The 22731-nt window shown below is 31.4% G+C and overlaps 1 long non-coding RNA gene across 2 annotated transcripts; it reads right to left on the reverse strand.

Moving 5' to 3' along the window:
* Positions 1-12504: 12504 nt before the first annotated feature.
* Positions 12505-22326, reverse strand: LOC134680866 (uncharacterized). Of its 2 annotated transcripts, XR_010100527.1 has the most exons (6): positions 22060-22326; positions 18814-18908; positions 17814-17993; positions 16634-16797; positions 15370-15393; positions 12505-13624 (listed from the first exon to the last, which is right to left on the reverse strand). It is a non-coding gene; the product is annotated as an uncharacterized LOC134680866 (long non-coding RNA). The 2 variants fall into 2 exon arrangements; XR_010100526.1 differs by lacking the exon at positions 15370-15393.
* Positions 22327-22731: the final 405 nt, after the last annotated feature.

The raw sequence follows: 22731 nt of genomic DNA on the forward strand, positions 1-22731 counted from the left end.
TTTATGTTTTACATTGACATTTATAAAACATATAAGATTTAATTTTAACATAAGTAAGTAGCTTATATAATAAATTGCGGTTTGTACAACGATAACTATATATGCAATTGACATAGAATGTTACTTTAAAAACGTGTTCATCCGCTGTGTGTATGTCTGGTATGTTTTTATAATTTTAGTTCAGTTATATTTTTTGTAATTGAATGTAACGTTTATTTACGCTGAACTAAATTGAGAATGAAAATGGGGACCATGACAAAGAGACAACAATCCTACCAAAGAGCAGATAACAACAGAAGGCCACCAATTTGTCCTCAACGCAGCAAAAAAAATGCGCCCGGAGGAGGGTCTCACCTGGCGGGCCTTATTGGCCCCTACGGAAGAATGTGTTTTCTCCGCCACATTCTGTATGTATGTGCCTGTCCCAAGTCAGGAGCCTGTAATTCAGTGGTTGTCGTTTGTTTATGTGTTATATATTTGCTTTCGTTCATTTTTGTATATAAATTAGGCCGTTAGTTTTCTCGTTTGAATTGTTTACATTGTCATTTCGTTGCCTTGTATATAGAAAAAAGAAGATGTGGTATGATTGCCAATCTTCCATTACTATCTACTGAATAATTGTATTTCTTGTTAGGTTCAGCTTCTGATTCCTTAATAAAATGAGGATGGACAGAATGCAAATAAGATTATAATCGTTCATCATAAGAGGTATATTCAAACGTCTGAAATAGTGGAAACAGTTCTGATGATTGATTGATCATAACATGTTAAACCTCGCCACATTCTGTATGTGCCTGTCCAAAGTGAGGGGTCTGCAGTGCATTGGTTCTCGGTTTTGAATGTTTGTAATATTTGTTTTCCGTAACCTGTTTTAAATTGATTTTTTCTTTATTTATATATGTGGTCTTTTATATCCGAAATTACGGTAAAAAAAATATTCATTGTTGAATGCCTTGCGATTGCCTTTAATTTCGTAAATTTACTTCATTTGAACTTTGGTTGATCTTATGATGAAGTCTCATTTGCAATCATACCTCATCATCTTATTTTTATAATATTCCGGTTTGGTTGTTGAATCAGTATTTTGATATATTATAGTATAATACAAGCCAATTTACGGACCTTGTGGACGGTTTTCTGCACATAATAGGGATATGAAATCAAGAACGATTCTTAAATAAAATAGGTGTTTAACCAGAAAACATCAAGTTCAATATTTTTTTATTTTTGTTTTTCTGTTAATGGGTTACAAGTTTATTTTAGTTAAAATTCTTTCTTGGAAAAATAAACCATAAGTTGTAAAAACATGAAAAAATACTGTAAGGGAAAAATGGCAAAGATAAATGTCTCAACAATCATAAGGTTCAAAATACTTACGGTGAGATGCGATTTGTCTAATCTTAGTCAAAATATACCAACGCAAGAACTGGAATGATTGAAAACCATGATAGTGTGATCACATTTGAACCGAAAATAACTTTTTCAAACCATGCATTATTTGGATGGAGAGTTGTCTCATTGGCACTCACACCACATCTTCCTATATATATGCATCTTCCAACCTTTTATTTTGAGTTAGTTATCAGGAACCGGTACTGGTTTTACACATAGGTTTACTTGTTTATGAGGCACTAACTTCTACAGTCAAACAAAACAAAAACCTCTAATTTTCTGGAAACAAACTTTACATTGTCTTATCGGGGCTTTTTATAGCTGACTTTATGTGGTTCGGGCTTTGCTCATTGTTGAAGGCCATACGGTGACCTATAATTGTTAATGTTTGTGTCATTTTGGTCTTTTGTGGATAGTTGTCTCATTGGCAATCATAACACATCTTCTTTTTTATATTTACGTTCACGTAATTCATATTGCTAAAGACGCCAAAATAGAATAAAGGAAACACATATCTTGTGTTAATATGTTTGAAGCTCATAAAATATGTAACTACCATAAACGTAACTGTATGCCATTTCAAAAGTAAAAATGTATCACACAACTAATGTGATAGATGACAATTATTTTTATAATCTGATTAATACAGTAGGTTAACCGCATGTTTCCGATTTAGCACCAGTAAGAAACTACATTACTTATCATGCTTATGGTTTTATAGATATGTGTATGTCATTTTGCGAAGACATCGTTTTCGTTAAATCATTGAACATCTTCTTCCACAAGGGAGCAAACAAATAGTTGACACATTATGTCTGACCTTTTTAATGCTTCATTAGTTAAAACATACATTTACACATGTGTGCATCTATATATGATTGTTTTTGTCAATTAGTACTTTGCGAGTCGTCGGTCAAGGTATATTATTACTGTATTCCGCCATCTTCAATTGTAAAATAGCAGTACACAGTCGGTCTAGTTCTTTGCTTAAGTCTGCAAATAGGTAAACAGTCGCGCAATTAATATGAAAAATGTTCGTTGAATAAAGAAAACTAAGTGTTTTATTGTTCTATGTAGACATGCAGCAAGAAAACAATTTCGTTGACATACAGCATACCAAATAAACAGCTGCGCCATGATCACATGATACGCCCGACGTCTGGTGTGGAAGTTTAATGCAAAAATCATAAATAGTTTCTGAGAAAGTTTTAGGCAATAACCATATATTGTTTTTGAGATACGGCAAGACATGTGACCCCCCCCCCCTTCTTTTTTTTTTTTTTTACAAAAAACTAAATATCACTAAAATAAAATTTTAAATCAAAACCAAAAAGTATACAGATCTTTAAATTAATATAACAAAGAAGTGTGTAAAGTTTTTTCTTCGATTTCCTTGCTTTAAGAAACATCGGTATTGCTTGAACCTGGAAACAATTTTTATACAAAAACAAGCTGAGATTGCTGTTCGAGATGAGCCAAGGCTCTGTCTTGAAGGCTGTACTTTGACCTATCATTATTAACATTAAATACCTTGTGAACGCGGATTTTTTTTCTCAAATTGAAATGGCTTAAATGACCCGTTTTCCTTCAATTTCCTTTCTTTTAAACACATCAGTATTGCCGGATCCTGGAAGCAATTTTTATGCAAACAATAGGCCATTTGTCAATTCCCGTTATTGACCCTGTTATTAGAGATACCTCTTCCAGTTGTCTCCCTTATGAGGGACATTAATTTTCATTTATATTGGAGAGCTAGCAGAACGAGCAAATTTATCTGAGTGTAATGTGAGTAATCTTTAATGTTTTCAAATCTTTTAATTTAAATATACATTAATTTGTTGTTAAACTAAATACTTTTGACATAAAAAATTATTATTGTGAAAAATTAGTTCAACCGCCAATACATCACTTTCAATTCATCATACTTTGCACTGTCATTGGAACCAGTCTACAATTGACAAAGGAAAGTAATTTGTTTAAAAAGTGTGTAATTACAGAATCAAATCTGTAATTGGCAAATGGACTATTATTATCTGTATACATATAATTTAATTTTGGACGTAACATGTCTTCTGATTGTCTGACCGTTATTTTGTTATGAGCCCATAGACATAATTTAGTCATGTGACTATGACGTCATCAACATTTTATCATGGTTTTCTACGGTTTAAAATGGAATTTAGAATTAAATTATAAGAAATGACTAATATTTTTTCTGTCTATTCGAAATAACATAAAAAATGTGGTGCTCACTGTTAAATAACCCTCTACTCGCGTTATTCAGTGTGCACCAAACTTTTTATGTTATTTTTTCATAGACAGAAAAAATATGTCAGTCATTCCTTAATTAAAAATCTTGTTGTTAGAAATAAAACTGATAAGTTAGAAAAAACATATACAGCAAGATCATAGAATGCAAGTTATATTTTTTTATCGAGGACCCTGAATTTCAATATTGTTGAAAGCTGAACAGACATGTACATGTATATAACTACAACCAGGGACTTTCTATACTAGTATACTTAGTATAGAAAGTCCCTGCTACAACGAATGGGAGTGTTTAAATATTTTAAAGACATTGACCATAATGTTCTCGTACGATCAGGAAACGATAAAAATAAATGATCCAACTGCTGATTCAGCTGGTTACGAATTTCCGATATTATTAAAGATTCACAGTACAAAGGGAACTTCCTATGCTTAATTGAGTTCTAAATAAATGTGAACAGTTAAGGTTTATTCAAAATTGTCAAAAAACAAAGTTTAATATGTGTTCTCGTACGAATACTGAATAACAGACAGACGGCCACAGGAAAAAAAATTCCAAACAAATACTGAAACGTTTCACTAAAAAATCCGAAAAATTACACATATCACGTATCATGATAACATTGTTAAACTGTAAACTTGTGTTGTTTATAATATAAATTGAAATTCTTCGTGTACATATTGTCAATATTTCATTTTATTACTTGAAATTTTGCAGGTGTAGAAAATTCAGGGGAGGCAACTGCCTTCCCTTCCTCAGTCATATGTAGTTACGGCCCTGAAAACTGTTAATATTAAAAAGGCTATAGGCATGATAGGCATGGTAGGTATTGATAGCATGAAGAAGCTAAAAACCAACATTAAAATGCATTTGAATGCCCCCTTGAATGTTTTTTAGGACTGTAAGAGCCATCTTACATATTCAACCACCATGGGCATTTTGAAAAGTTGGAAAGTAGGACAATTATAACTTTTTTTAATCTTTCTTTTCTAGTCTCTAACTTTAGTTTGTTACAACAATAAAACTTATACACTGCTTGTTACCACAAAACATAGATCTGAACTAGACTACTAATAACTATAGTACACATAGTAGTTTCAGCACATATCAAGGTAAAATTTGAACTGCATCACTGTTACTGTTCTTGAGTAACCTGTACTTATGCTCCTTTATTATTAAATGGAAAATTGCCAAATCTATGGCTGATCCCACAAACTTTTGTATACAGATTATATTTTTTTAGATATGATTTACAAACTTTAGAAAAGGTTGAGAAGCTTTTTTATTCTAGGGAATATCAACCTGAAGCAAGTTGTACCAATGGAAATGACAGAAGACCCAGTAAGAACACTTCATAATTGGGATTGCAACTTCACCATCTGATACAGCATCTAGTTCATCAAAGATGACCTATGCTGAAGTAGTGAGACTTCTTGTGCGTGCAAAAGGAGACAAAACTAAGACCACCTTTGATATTAAGGTATGAAAATAATGTCTAATATTATATGAATGGAATATGTGCCGGAGACTTGTAGTTAACCCCTCTGTCATTCCTCTGTATGTCCATCCTTTTTGCAAGTGCAACCCCTCTGATCTGCTAATATTGATGAAACATTACACATTAATTTTGATGCGCAACTGTTCAGGGATGACCTCTGGGGTTGTATAAAGCAGTGCCCTGCGGAGCACCTGGTTACATGATAAACACTATTAATTCATGCAAGCTTCTTCAGAACATTTTTCCTCAAAATGGGTCCTAAATGAAGGTTACGGTCATTCTGGCGTGACACAATTTATTGACTGACATCATTGTTTGGAATGTGACGTCACAAAGGTCAAATTTTCATATTTCTGACACATGAAATGCAAATATAAAAAAAAGAACTCAATGAAATACCATACAAAACACACAAAAAACACAATTTATTTTTTTAAAACAACAGCACACAAATTGTAAGGTAACCCACGTACTTCTGATGAGTAATTGAGCAGTTCTTTTAAAGCTTTTAAAACAATAGAAAAGAAAAAATGAAGGTAACCCAGGTTCTATGGATCAGAAAGCAATCATATACATGATATATACTCTTGATAAAGCGTATAAAAATATTATATATATATATATATATAGAGAATAATACATGGCAAAATCCGTATCATATGTCGTATCATCCCGAGACATCAATATCAGTCCGAGGGCCTTTAGGCCCGAGGGCTGATATTGGTCGAGGGTGATACGGCATGTGATACGGATTTTGCCATGTATTATACGCTTTATCATATATTTCAACAGAAGAGTATTATATTATATGAACTTTTTTCTGATCCATAGCACTGGGTTACCTTCAGTTCTGCTTTTGTCTTATTTCAAAGCCTTAAAATAACTGCTCAATTATTTATACGAAGCACTGGGTTACCTTACAATCTGTTGTTTTGAAAATATTTTGTTTATTATTGTATTTATTTGAGTGTTTCGTATATTTTAAAGTTGCATTTAGTTCGCCAAAAAATATGTTGTAAAAGCTTGATTTTCTTGACGTCACATACAAAATGAAAACTTAACGTTCGTGACGTTACATACCAAACAATGACGTCATTCAAAAAATTGACCTATTTTTAGAAAAAAAATTCTTGAGCAAAAAAAAACAAAAAAAATGACTTGATTTAAAAAAAAAAAAAAAAAAAAAAGGTATTCGATACGGGTTTTACCATGCGATACGGGGTATGCGATACGGGTTTAGCTATGCGATACGGGGTATGCGATACAGGGTAGGTGATACAGATTAGAAAAACGAACCTTTATTAGATATACAAAATAGCTGTATTTTGTACTAAATATATGATAAATATGTATATATCATGTTCCAGACCATATGAGTATTTGGACCATATAGTTTTTATATGCGTTACGGTTGGACCTGTGAGAATACTAGTATGGTCCAGTATGAGCTGACCATACATATTATTGGATTATATGGGTTTAAACAAACATTTATCACAATCTTTATTTTTTAGTTTTACAAAATGTTATTACAAAAATGTACATGTATTACAATTTAACTAGTAGATGGATAAGATGAACAAACGGACATTTGAAATTAAATATTTGTTTTATTGTATATCTGAATCATATTGAGGTACTCTTGCCCAAGGTGACATTTGCTATCTCACGTGACAAGAAACGTAATATTTTTAACGTTTCCATATTTGCAGTTCATGCATGTTACAGATCCTTTGCATTTGCCTATTTTTGTCGAGCCTGCAACTTTTGTTGCAGAAAGCTCGACATAGGGATAGTGACCCTTTGGGTCGTGCACTATTGTATCTCACCCTGGGTACTATTTTGGCATAGTCAATGTAAAACACAACATTATTATATAAATAATTAATCCGCTAAAAATAAATCTTAAAATTCTTAATTTTTAATTTGGTCTCCTGACATAAAGAAGCTGTACAGCATATTATCATATGTTTAGTAGTAAATACAGTAGTTTTGCATATGTGATAAATAGCCTGCTGTTTAATCCATATCGTGCAACTTTGATGCGCACCCTTAATCGCATACCTTTTTTTTTTTTTTTTTTATACATAAAGTCAGTTTTATTTTATTTTGCACAAGAAAAATTTTCTTCAAAATATGTCAATTTTTGGAATGACATCATTGTCTGGTATGTGACGTCACGAACGTCAAGTTTCATATTTTTGGCACACTTAATGCAACTATAAAAAGTACAAAACACACAAATAAATACAATAATAAACAAAATATTTTTTTAAAACAACAGCACGCAAATTGTAAGGTGCTTCGGATAAGTAATTGAGCAGTTCTTTTAAGGCCTTTGAAACAAAACAAAAGTAGAACTAAAGGTAACCCAGTGCTATGGATCAGAAAACATTTTATATAATATAATACTCTTCGGTTGAAATATATGATAAAGCGTATAATACATGGCAAAAAGGCCCTTGGGCTGATATTGATGTCTCGGGATGATACGACATATGATACGGATTTTGCCATGTATTAATCTCTATATATTGCAGTTAATAGACTGAGATGTGACTATGAGTCTCCTATAAACCTAGAAAAAATTTATACCAGGCAAATATTGCATGTAAAATACTGAGATGTGACTATGGGTCTCCTTCAAACCTGGAAAACAATTTATACTGGGCAAATATTGCATGTAAAATACTGATATGTGACAATTGGTCACCTGTAAACATAGAAAACAATTTATACCAGGCAAATAATGTATTTAAAATCTGAGATGTGACTATGGATTTCTTTTAAAACTAGAAAACAATTCATACTGGTCAAATATTGCATGTAAAATACTGAGATGTGACTATGGGTCATTTATAAATCTAGAAAACAATTTATACTGGGCAAATTTTGCATGTAAAATACTGAGATGTGACTATGGCTATGGGTCTTCTATAAACATAGAAAACAATTTTTACTGGGCAAATATTGCATGTAAAAATACTTAGATGTGACTATGGGTCATCTATAAACCTAGAAAACAATTTATACCGGACAAATATTGCATGTAAAATACCGAGATGTGACTATGGGTCTCCTTCAAACCTAGAAAACCATTTATACTGGGCAATATTGCAGGTAAAATACTGAGATGTGACTATGGCTATGGGTCATCTATAAAACTAGAAAACAATTTACACCACGCAAATATTACATGTAAAATACTGAGATGTGACTATGGGTCTCCTTCAAACCTAGAAAACCATTTATACTGGGCAAATATTGCATGTAAAATACTGAGATGTGACTATGGGTCTCCTCCAAACCTGGAAACAATTTATACCAGACAAATATTGCATGTAAAATACTGAGATTTGACTATGGGTCTCCTTCAAACCTAGTAAACAATTTATACCAGACAAATATTGCATGTAAAATACTGAGATATGACTATGGGTCTCCTTCAAACCTGGAAAACAATTTATACTGGGCAAATATTGCATGTAAAATACTGAGATGTGATTATGGCTATGGGTCTCCTATAAACATAGAAAACAATAAACAACAGGCAAATATTGCATTTAAAATACCGAAATGTGACTATGGGTCTCCTTTAAACCTAGTAAACAATTTATACCAGACAAATATTGCATGTAAAATACTGAGATGTGACTTTGGCTATGGGTCTTCTATAAACATAGAAAACAATTTACACCAGGCAAATATTGCATGTGAAATACTGAGATGTGACTATTGGTCTTCTATTAACATAGAAAACAATTTATGTGTTCTATAAACCTAAAAACAATTTACACCAGGCAAAAATTGCATGTAAAATACTGAGATGTGACTATTGGTCTTCTTTTAACATAGAAAACAATTTATAACATGCAAATATTGCATTTATAAAACTGAGATGTGACTATGGGTCATCTATAAACCTATAAAACAATTTATACTGGGGATATATTGCAAATAAAATACTGAGTTGGATAGTTGTCTTATTGTAACAATTGTTCATTGTTGAAGGTCAAATTACCTATAATTGCTTAAATGCAAGATCTCAGCTGGATAGTTGTCTTATTGGAACCATTGTTCATTGTTGAAGGTCAGATTACCTGTAATTGCTTATATCCAAGATATTAGTTGGATAGTTGTCTTATTGTAACAATTGTTCATTGTTGAAGGTCAAATTACCTATACTTGCTTATATACAAGATCTCAGCTGGATAGTTGTCTTATTGGAACCATTGTTCATTGTTGAAGGTCAGATTACCTATAATTGATTATATCCAAGATATTAGTTGGATAGTTGTCTTATTGTAACAATTGTTCATTGTTGAAGGTCAAATTATCTTAACTTGCTTATATACAAGATCTCAGCTGGATAGTTGTCTTATTGGAACCATTGTTCATTGTTGAAGGTCAGATTACCTGTAATTGCTTATATCCAAGATATTAGTTGGAAAGTTGTCTTATTGTAACAATTGTTCATTGTTGAAGGTCAAATTACCTATACTTGCTTATATACAAGATCTCAGCTGGATAGTTGTCTTATTGGAACCATTGTTCATTGTTGAAGGTCAGATTACCTATAATTGCTTTAATATATCCAAGATATTAGTTGGATAGTTGTCTTATTGTAACAATTGTTCATTTTTGATGGTCAAATTACCTATAATTGCTTATATACAAGATCTCAGCTGGATTGTTGTCTTATTGTAACCGTTGTTCAAGGTCAGATTACCTATAATTACTTATATCCAAGATATTAGTTGGATAGTTGTCTTATTGTAACAATTGTTCATTTTTGAAGGTCAGAATACCTATAATTGCTTATATACAAAATATTAGTTGGATAGTTGTCTTATTGTAACGATTGTTCTTTGTTGAAGGTCAGATATAACTGCTAAAATTCTAGATAATGTAGAACTTGTAACCATTCCATACATCAATATTGTAGACTTAATGCTTACAGTATCCAAGAAACAGATCAAACTGAGAGAATTTAAAATTGACCAATGAACCATATATATGTTGTCATGTTTTTGTAGCTGTCACTGATTTGTTCACATCACAATCATCTTATACACCAAAACAAAGTCTTTTATGACAGGGGGACAAAATTAAACATAGGCATTCAATCAGCACTATATAAGAAATATCAAATAAATACTTCAAGCCTGACGAAAAAGTGTGGAAAACTTGACTTGATTTGACAGAAAATAAAACAGCGTTCAAACTTTTAGTTGGACTGTCCTCTTTGACTTCGTCAGTAAGGGACTTATTACTTGCATATAAATCGTTTGAATTGTTTTACATTGTCATTTCGGGGCCTTTTTATAGCTGACTATGCGGTATGGGCTTTGTTTGCTGTTGAAAGCAATAGTGACCTATAGTTGTTAATTTCTGTGTCATTTTGGTCTCTTGTGGACAGTTGTCTCACTAGCAATCATACCACATCTTTTTATATATAATACTGGGTTCAAACTAGTAATAACATTTTTTGACACAAATTTTATTTCATTTTTAGTCACAAATAATTAATAAATCATTCATCAGTTAATGTTCTTGTTGCATCTATGCTAATCAGCAATGAAGTTTGTGAGGGCTGACTTTCAAATATCCCTACAACCAAGAACATTTTTTTAGATAATTTTACATAAGGGTAATAGAGGCTTACTAAAAAAAGACTAATGACACACATTCAATAACCAAACTTCCCTTCCTTCCCTCCCACATAAATTGTTATGGAATAGCCCTCACAGATAACATACAGGCTGTAAAAAAACCATTTTAGCCATAGTGGCTATGTTTCTTGATCTACAAGGTAATAAGATACATAATTTCTAATAGATACTCTGAAACTCATCCAGCCAAATTTTAGCTGAAATTGAAAATCGTTTCGAAGAAAAGTAAAGCAAACTTAAGATGAATAAATTCATGAAATTGTGAAAATTTCTATAAAGGGCATGAATTGACAATTTTGGTCGTATATATACTTTAATATGTAGATCTTAATTTTGCTGAATTTTTTTCTATGTACAGTTTATCTGTATCACTTTAATAATATTCAAGATTATAATCAAAAATTGCAAATTTACTTAAAATTACCAAATTAGTGGCAGCAAGTGGGTTGTTAGATTCATTTGGAAATGTTATGGCTGAAAGAATTTGACCTTCCAGCAATCAACATTTTTATGTCACATCAGATTTGTTATATATGCTTAAAGTGTTTGAGATTTAAGCCAAAAACTGCATTTCACCCCTATGTTCTTTTTTTAGCCATAGCGGCTATGTTTTTTTTCACAAAAACAGAAAATATACCCATACTTTATTTTAGATACCCTAAGGATCATTAAGCTTAGTTTGCTTGGAATTAGTTCATTAGTTTCAGAGTTGAAGATGTTTGAAAAAGTTTACACCACAGACGATTGACGTCATGTGATGGCAAAAGCTCAATGTTCCTTTGGAATGGCGACCTTAAAAGGAGAACATTTTATACATGTGATATTGTTATGAAGACATACATCAAAATATTTTACAACCATCATTTCAAAAAAGTTTTTCTGTATTTGATGTATTTGCGACATCATAAATGTAGGTGGATTTGGTTAAAACATTAATTTTTGCATTATTTCGCAAAATTCATGACTGTATTCTAAAAAAAAATCAGATTTCCACCATTATTTGCTAAATATTCATATATATATATAAATATAACCAACAAGTCAATAGGTGATGAGTGGAGCCACATACAAATCTACAAAAAGATAAAATAAAGGTGCAACATTTATACAAATATGGACAAAAATGAAATCTGTCCTATGGAATACATATAAGGCCTATATTATTTATCAATTTTTTATGACTTCCTAATACAAGTTTAAAAATTTGTCAATCATTTTGAACTATCTTAATACATCTGTATAAGTTTTTGTTAAAATCCTGTTATAAGAAGACATTTGAAAAATTATGATGCACAACTGTGAAAAAAAATAATGTTAAACCAAAATAATTTTTTTAAAATATTTATGTTAATTTTCACTATTTACTGTTCTTGAATCAATGATATGCTGGACACACTAATATGAAGACCTGTCAATACGTTGGCCGTATTAGAATAATGGATACTCCAAAAACAATACTAACGTTATCTCAATTTGTGATGGAGTATGCGCTAAATCAGGTCTCATTTAGAATTTGAAATTTTTATGAAATGAACTTTAGACAAATCAAAATAGTTTTATTTTTAAAATAAGAAAAAAATCTTCCAAAATGAGCTGAAAATAAAATCATTGTTTCATGGCTATTAATTATTGATTTTAAATATCAATGTACTTTAATAAAGCTTTTTTTCCACATATTCCCTTTGATTATAAAATCCATTAAGAGATAGGCTAATTTGCAAAAACTGATCTATGAAGAGTATCAAAATAATGTTAGCTACAGATAATCAAATGTTTTTTGTTTCGAAAATGAAAAAAATGATGTCATATCCAGAATGAGTAGGTAGCCATTTAAATATGTAGTTTATCATAAACATCTGCATCATTAATCTATAGGTCTCTGGTGGAGAGTTGTCTCATTGGCAAACTTAATGCCACATCTGGTAACCTGGATTGGAGTAATATAAATTCTATCACAATTTTTTTTATTGCATTTATCAACTTGAAAAAAATAAAATGTTAAATCTATTTTTTTTTTTATTATATTAAAACACATAAGGGCTGTTCCAGAAAATACATTGCCAACAAAAACACACCAGATGTTTTTACTTTGTTATTCAAAATTCATGATTTCCATATACCTATTAATGAAATCAACAAAGAAACTAATAAAAATGCTTCACTGAGCACAGCCTGATACGACTGCAGAGGTAGACCCCTGAACAATTGGGGCAATTTGGACTTAATATTCAAGGTTGATACTGTTGGAATTTGGAATATGATCATATTTTTTACATAATATAGGTTTCAATGGTTTCCATATTAATTGTTTTTTTATTTCATTTAGTAAATCTGGTTGTTGTTCTTTCTAATTAGTAATGTTTAGGTCTTTTATACTCATTGTTAAAGGCATTATTTATTGTTCCTTATATCTACATCATTTCATTTGAGGATAGCTTTACATTGGTAATCATACCACATCTCCATATTTTCACATTTAACACTCACTTAATTAAGTTTAAAAAAAACATTTGTAAAGGAAAGAGAAAGATATAAATAAACAAAATGAACTTGGGTAATTTACAAATCTATTATTTTCCTTTGTAATACAGAAAAAACATCATATTATCATCTTATTCACTAGCATCAACAATATCAATATGAAATGGAAATTACATTCACCAAATGAATCCTCTTTACCACAGGAGTTTTATACAATGCTGTTATAAATGTTATTATACTAACCAGTTGTTTTCAATTTCCAGTATCAGAAGAAGTTCCAGTAGGGTTTTCAAGGACCCAGCAATGATTCATCTGAAAAAAGTAGACATTTTTAATGATTTTGACAGATTGGGGAAAAAGCATGTTCCACGGCATAACTATGAAAAAAGGAAATAAACAATGACAATGTTGAATTCCTGGCATATCGATACAAGTAATGACCTTCTACAGTTCACATTTAAAACAAAATAACTATAGCTCTGGTATGCATAGGACTTTACATATCAATAAAAAAAATTGTGATGTTTATTTCTTTTTTAATTGTTATTGTGAAAATTGTGATTGGTAAGTTGAGCATAAAATATTGGCAAGTTATTTTAATAACAGCTTTTTTATATACGTCTGTCCATCAAGCCATTACATAAAATGGGAAATAGTTATTTTCTAAAATGAGATGCAGGTCAAAACCAAATTGTGTTTATTATTAAGAAATATAATATATCAAGTTGTCCAGAAAAACACAGAAGATAGTTTGAACATTTTAGCAATTGACATTTGTAGCATATTAGGGAATAGGTTTTGATCTAAATAATCACTAAGAAAAAGAATTAATAAACAGTTATTGATTAATTGATTTTTTATCTGATAAAACTTTAAAATCATTTAAGTTAATGAATACATGTACATGTTCTTCTTCTTTAAGTTTGCTATATACCAATCAATATGTACCCTTAATTAATTCAAACTTTTGTAAAATATATAGAATAATATATCCACAAAGCAAAAAGTAAATAAGTTTAATATAACCATGCATGTATTCACAATTTTGGTACCACTATCAAACTTTAAGCAATACATGTATTAAGATATATTTGCTGTCTCAATCAACAGATCAACTGAGCAGCAGACTCATACTCGACAACAACATGTTTACACAGAGAAATTAACACAAAACAATTTTACTTATTTCTACACCAGCCATGATAAGTTGAACACCAGTGATATCTCTCTTTTTTTTAAAAACAAAATCATCAACTATTATTATTTTAATATTCTTCAATTACAATTTTCTTTCAAGTGATTTGCCTACAAGTTACCATTATCTTTTTTAAAGTAACTACTTGATGGGTATTATTTCGGTAAAAAAGCCATACATGATATCTATAAGTTAGACTATAACCATGATAACACACATATGTAAAGCAAAATATTGTCCTATGAAATATTGTATGACAATATATAAGGGAGGTTGTATTTGTGTGAATTGAGACAATATAGCACAGATGAATACTATGAAATTTTGTCCTGTTAAAGGGAGGTTATATTTAGTGATTATTGAGACAATATTTCATAGACAGATTGTCATTGAATTTTGTCTCATGAAGGGGAGGTTATTAACATATTTTCATGTTATATAGGTTGTTTTTTTCTGCAACATGTGCCTGTGTATAAATTTACAAAATAAGTGATTGTCAGTGCATTTATTATATTTGTATATTAGTATTATAATGTAATACAATGAAACATATTTGTAGACAATTCTTTATTGTATACTTAACCATTTGTAATGTATAGATGCAAATTTAAAACTGCACTATTAGTAATAATAGAAATTCCTTGATATACAAAACCATTTCAATTATAAATCAAAAATGTGCATGCTGCATGCTTATGTACTATTTCAAATTTAATTGTGTAATAATTTGATTAAAAAATATTTTAAAATAAAATTGAGAAAGGAAATGGGGAATGTATCAAAGAGACAACAACCCAACCATAGAAAAAACAACAGTGGAAGGTCACCAACAGGTCTTCAATGTAACGAGAAATTCACTCACCCTGAGGTGTCCTTCAGCTGGCCCCTAAACAAATATATACTAGTTCAGTGAAAATGAACTCCATACTAATTTCCAAATTGTACACAAGAAACTAAAATTAAAATAATACAAGACTAACAAAGACCAGAGGCTCCTAACTTGGGACAGGCGCAAAAATGCGGCGGGGTCAAACATGTTTATGAGATCACAACCCTCCCCCTATACCTCTAGTCAATGTAGAAAAGTAAACGCATAACAATATGTACATTTAAAAATCAATTCAAGAGAAGTCCGAGTCTGATGTCAGAAGATGTAACCAAAGAAAATAAACAAAATGACAATTATACATAAATAACAACAGACTACTTGCAGTTAACTGACATGCCAGCTCCAGACTTCAATTAAACTGATTGAAAGATAATGATTTCATCATATGAATATCAGGCACAATCCTTCCCGTTAGGGGTTTAGTATCATACCATCATAACATATATGAGAAGAACATAACCCGTGTCATGCCAACAACTGTTTTTTGAATAAATGTGTTTAGTTCCGATGCAAAGACCCTAAGTGAATCAATATTAACACCAAAATATGCAATCTTTAATGACCTGACAACAGTATCGTAACTATATCCCTTCTTAATAAGTCTATCTGAAGGTTTTGTTAGTTTCTGCAGTGAATACTGACATTTTTGTGCTTTATAAAGAATATTTCCATAAAAAATTGGATGTGAAATACCTAAACGTATAAGAAGTCTGCATGTTGAGCTATATTTACGAATGATGTCCTTATAATGATGATAAAATTTAGTAAATGTTTTGACTAGTTTGTGATATCGAATATAAAGCCCGTATTTCGTACAGGAGTGGAATTTCATAGTGAAATATCGACCAGAAGGAGGTGACAAAATTTCATGGACAAGGACACTATTTCATTATGAAATACTGTCAGTGGACAATATTTTTTATGAAATTTTGTCCGACAGACAATATTTCATGGGGGACAATATTTTAAGTACACATACACAACAAAACTGCATGATCAACCTGGCGGCTGAGTATAATTCTTATAAACAAAATGTTTAAACGGAAAATTAGCAGAAATCTATTTTACTTATTTCTCTACCTCTTCCATATTGGGATCCTTGTAACAATGTAACTGCAGAAATATAAAGTTCATAATAAAGTAGGATGCAATCATCTCTTTAGTCTTAAAAGTTTTGTTCTTTACCGACCATTACTGTCTTTTTCTAGATGTCAGTTAAGATATGAGGCAGACTTACCTGTACCTGTTGTATCCTTTATTTCAAGTTCAATAGGATACATGCATTCAACAAAGTTACCATACTTTGAATTATTCAATAAGAGGATCTTTATAGCAAATTGTGAAGTCTAGGATAATGCTTCTTTTCAAACCTCCAAAGAAGCTCCTGTACATGTATGAAGTCTGCCTCATATGAAAAAAAAGAACAAATGTATATATTGATCACATGTTGCTTTTTGAGCCCAGAAGTATAGAAAAGACTTATCTATCTTTTAAATTAATTTATTCGAAAAGGTTATTAAATCAACACAATAATTAGTTATTAGATCTTTGAATACTGTTTTTTTTTTTGGTATTGTTATTGATTTGTTATCTGTAAATCAAAAACAAACTATAATTGTAGTTGTTTACATATGCACATTCATGGATCTACAATTCTGTCAATACCTGTATCTTGGCATTGCACATGGTCATGTTTTTCTCTGACTGTTTATGACGCCTTATCACTAAATCCATTGGCTGAACATTGCAGGTGTATTGATTAATTATTTAGTCTTAGATGCATGAATTTTATTAATAATTATTATTGGCTTTGAACTACATGAACCAGCTGTCCGTAACAGATCTATCCTTAGTGTATGTGCCTGAAATTCAGTGGTTGTCTCTTGTTGCTGTGTTAAATATTTGTTTTTCATTCATTAATAACTTTAGGCTGTTAGTTTTCTAGTTTTTTTGGTTCTTTTTAGATGTATTCCTATTCATATCCCATGAGATGAGCTATTAAGCATTTTTCAATTGATTTTTATAGTTTGTTATAATGACTCTTTATAATGTTCAGCACAGTTCCCGGTTAGGGGAAGGAGAATGGCACCTTCAAACAAGTGTAACGGCCGGCCTGCACATTCTGTAAGTGCCTGTCCCATGTCAAGAACCTGTAATTCAGTAGTTGTTGTTTGTTGCTGAGTTACATATTATTTTTTACATAAATAAGGCCATTAGTTTTCTCGTTTGAATTGTTTTACATTTTTTATTTTGGGTCTTTTTACAGCTGACTATGTGGTGTTAGTTTTGCTCTTTGTTAAAGGCTTACAGTGACCTACAGTTGTTGACTTCTGTGTAATTGGAAGACAGACAATTTCTTTAAATATTTGCTTAATATCTTTAAATTATTTGAATAATTTCAGTGCAATGTGGTTTACCCTAAAAACATCTTCTCAGTAATTCTCATGTGTGAACTATATATTGGTGTCCAATCATGCCAATCGGTATTCTTTGTCATATTGTCTGGGAATTAAAGTCATGCAGTATCGCTGCTAAATGGGATAGTATCTTGCTCTTTACTTCATCAAACACTTTAACATGTTTAAGGGCATCTGTACCTGAAATATAAGAATTTATTCCTGTACAAAAATAGTATGTGAGTAGAATAGAATAGAATATTTTTATTTCCCAAATAACAGGGCCTATAAAGGGCATAAAATCAGTTACAATCGATAGACATAATTGGTAATTACAACAATAAAATCACAATGAAAGATATATTAACTATGTGAGCATAGGCCAGTTCTGAGATATGGTTTTCAGACGAATCTGTCATGTGACTTCCATCACCACATGACAAAAATGTATGCATCATCATTCCAAAAACATGCATACATGTACATGTTGAACAAACAGGAGAAAAAGTGTGATTTTATACTGCACAAAATATTTGGGAAATTTAAATCCAAAAAGATAGTCACCCTCCTTCAGTCATACACATGATACAGGAATCAAGATTAAAGACTTACAAAACATTATTTATTTCTATATTCTATACTAACCTACAGAATAACGATTGTGAAAGTGCTAGAGCCTTTTAATAGAGCAAAGATACATTTGTACAGGCGAGCCATTTCTGGTTTTAATATGACATAATAAAGATGTGCCAAATTGACGATCCTTTCTGGTGAAAAACTTTAATTCAGAACTCACTTATTGGTCAGAATCAGAGCCAACAACAATATATATAATGTGAAGAATGAAATTACATTCTAGGCATTCATTGTAAATTATTTACTAGACTAATTCATTTGTATTTAGTGAATAATTATCAAACTTAGAATAGTTTAGAGGGACTTTGTTTTCTGCTCTTTGATACAAACATTAATACACGTACAAAGTCAGGGGATGTTGAATATGTTAAAATAAAAGTTTTACATTATACATTAACTGCTGATATCTGTATCTTGGTTTCTGTTTCAAGTTTTCTTCCATTGTTGAAAATTGCCAAAAACTGCAGTCCATGAGTTGAGCTTCAATAAAGAAGATATAAACAAACAATTAATAGCAATAAAAAATCTTTTCACATAATATGGAATTATCATATTACCTACATTGTACATATATATATATATATTCTATTATTATTATATAAGTACATATTATATATGGCAATTTTAAATTATTTTGTCCATCTCTTCAAATTGTTTTTATTGAACACCACACAAAACACTTAACATGCTTAAGCAACACACAAAAACAACAAAGGGTGGTTAACAGTTAGTAAAACCTACAGCCAGGGATAAGTGATGTTAATTGATACTGCCGGCATATCATTGTCTCTTGAAACGTGTGAGAGTAGCTGTGCTTCCACTTTTATAAGTCTCACTTTCACTGACCTTGTTGATATTTCAACATGTGCTTGTGGATTACTCATTGAGCTGAGTTAGTAGAGCAGAGACTTTTTCTGCAAGGATCACAGGTTCGGTTCAAATTTGGATCGGTACAGTTATTCAATTTGGAAGGCAAATAATGATCCCTGAGTAGGTTATGTGTTAACGTATTTAGCTGAATATGGTCTCCTAATAATCTATCAAAGCACCTGGTTAAATTCTAGCACCCATTTTAAATATTATGTTAAATAAATATTTTTTTAAGTATTTGAAGCAAAAAGATCTCTGTGTCTGAATGAATCCATTAATGTTGTCAATTTAATACCAATACTAGCTTTAATACAAAAACTTAATATATATTTTGTAAAGAGCATGCACTGCCGATTTATTGATGGGGCATGACAGCAGATTTGAAGCTCTCTTTGCTTCATTTCTTGATGTGGTGACACTACAGTGTTGTCGAGATGACTCCACACGATCACCGTCTTTATCGATACAAAGAATGAGTCTGAATATTGTGGTACTTTGCTTTGTGGAATGTCAAAACACTTAGAGTGATTCTTTTCTTGATTTTCCACAATATTTGTTGTGTGAAATCTGGTTATTGTTCGAATTTCTTGGCAGTTGTGGTTCTCTTAAGCTTCCGACATGCTTATTTGAGGAATTGGACTGGAACCAGCCCCTCAACCACTTTGTACATAAATATTAACTTTTGGCTTAATTGTTTGTCTTGTCTTAAGATCTTGTTCGGCAAGAATTTTGGAATTACATCAGTCTAAATATAGATAGATTAAAAAAGCAAGGGGTTGTCCAGAAACATGACTTAATTATTTTCATTTTACATGTTTTATGAGGGTTTCTGTGTATTTTACACTCAACTGATTGTACATTCAGATTCACCCTGGGAACAGTATATCTAATATATGTTCCTGATTCACAATATATATTATTGAATGCTTTTTATGCATGTTTTAACCAAAAGATAATTTTGCCATTAGCATTGGCCATTGACATTGTACAGACGATACAGCACAGGCACTTGTTTCTATCCATATGAAAGTCGACTATCCATATGTAACTGGAGAGTATACTGTATCTCCTCTACAAATTTATATCGTCACCACCAAGATTCAAACCGTGGTAGCTTGGGTGACAGTCAGTGCTTTAACCCACTGAGCCAAGGAATCAATACCCTAGCTCGGTTGATTAAGACTGGCTTTATATGTTCTACATGTACTAAGGAGAAGAAACTCCGCCACACTATTCCACTGCCACAACAGTCATCATATCTTTATATATGACTCTAAACAACGCAAATCCGGGCAATACTCCAGATAACCATCATGGATATTTTAGTTAGGCGCCAAATGTAACCAGTGCATCTACTCTACAAATTTATATCCTCACCACAGGCATATCATTCGAACCCAGGCCGCCTGCGTAAGTCAGTGTGTTAAACCACTGAGCCAAAGAATCAATTCCCTAGCTCAGTTGATTGAGACTGGCTTTAAATGTTCTACCTGTACTAAGGAGGGGAAGCAAGAATCCGCGTCCGTCCGCCCTGATTTCGGTTCGCCCTAGTTACTGTTCGCCCTGAGACCGTTCCCCCTGATACCTGTTCGCCCTGGGTATGTTTGCCCTGATTTTTATTTTTTATTACAGTGTTGTGTTGTGTGTATTTAATTGAATATTTTGGAGTCAGTCTACAATTTCGTCGAATATTTACGATGTATTGTGTTGTATACAGCTAGCTGCTACTAGGTTATTAGTTCTTGACAATTTCGTCGAATATGTACGATGTATTGTGTTGTCTACAGCTAGCTGCTACTTGATTATAAGTTCTGGTAAATTTCAGGACTACAAGATATTTTGACTTCAAGATATTGAGAACTAAGTTAGTATCTGTATGTAAATATGTTAATAGGAAATTAGTTTTTGTGAATTACTTGTTGCTGCTTCTGGGAAATAAGTGTCTTGAAATTTCAGCACTACATTGTATTTTTAAATGTAAAACAACTGAAGACTAAACTATTTGTATGTTGAAGTCTGTTTAAATTCACCGAATATTTATTTATGATGCAATTACGTGTTGCTGTTTGTATAACAACTGAATACTAAGTTATTATGTTGTCCTTCTGCTACAAGGATAATTAAGGTTCTGTGGCTTCAAAGACTACAAAGTATTTGACATGAAAAAAAACTAAAGACTAAGTTATTTATATGTTTAACTTTAGCCACAAATTTTATTTAATTAATATTCTGTATTCAGCTTTTAATAGATAAACATAAATTTTAATATAAATATGCATTTCTTTCATTAATGTAACATACATACATATCGTTAATGAGAAAAGGGGGAACGGAACACCAGGGCGAACAAACTCAGTGCGAACGAACCTAGGGCGAACATGTAATCAGAGCGAACGATCCCGATACCGGGAAGCAACTCCGCTACACCAGAGACATATATATGCTACACATATAGGCCTAAATAGATTATTTTGTATTTAATTTAAAGGGTAGAAAAAGCGTCCTAAGTGGAGACCGTGGTGACCTAAAAAAAACTGTTATCCACCTTCTATTTATGGATATTCGACTTCCTATGGATAGAAACAAGTGTCTGTGCGATACATGCTCATTAAAGCCAATACGGTACCGATCAATACCGGCAATACAGGATCCGCTCACGGTTTTGGAGAGTGTTTGAAAAGTTAGAATGTTTAACATGAAACAGTAATGTTAAACCATGTCAGTATCGACCCCTGTTATGTGCTTGTCTATATATTTTTACCAATACATGCTTTTGTGGCAAATAAATCACAGATTTCTTTCTTCTGATCGCTTCAAAATTCCAAAAATGGCGGCTGGAAACTTACAAATAACACGTGACTCTGGGTATGCATAATACCAAAAGGTAGAAAGGTATAGCCTAGATACCAATACAAATAATATAGAATATTAAAAAAATAAATCGAGTGATAAATAGGTTAAAACATTTATAAATCCCGGTTTATATTTGATATATTTGTAACTACCTTTTCAATAAAATGCGTCTTAATTCATGTAAACGAAAAACTATATCTTCCGAGTAAAGAAAAAAAGATACAGATTTTTTTTTTAATAATATTCTTTATGAGCGCTCAAAATTGTACAACATATAAAAGCACATGAAAATACTCTCAAAATACTATACATATGATGCACATGCAACTTACAGATTATTGTCAATAACTGCTTATGAAAACTAGTCTATGCTCAACAGTACACATTATGTCATACTGAGACTACTATATATATATGTTATAGTAGTCTCAGTGTCATATGATAATGGTTATTTGATAGTCCTTGATACCCATGATCCATCATGGATCATCATGCAGGTATCCAACTGTTATGTAAAAGTCATTTATGCTTATTTTGATACATTTACAACATGTACAACATGCAGGACTGAGGTATCTAA

This window comes from Mytilus trossulus, chromosome 1 (assembly GCF_036588685.1).
Source record: "Mytilus trossulus isolate FHL-02 chromosome 1, PNRI_Mtr1.1.1.hap1, whole genome shotgun sequence".
NCBI classification, from domain to species: domain Eukaryota; kingdom Metazoa; phylum Mollusca; class Bivalvia; order Mytilida; family Mytilidae; genus Mytilus; species Mytilus trossulus.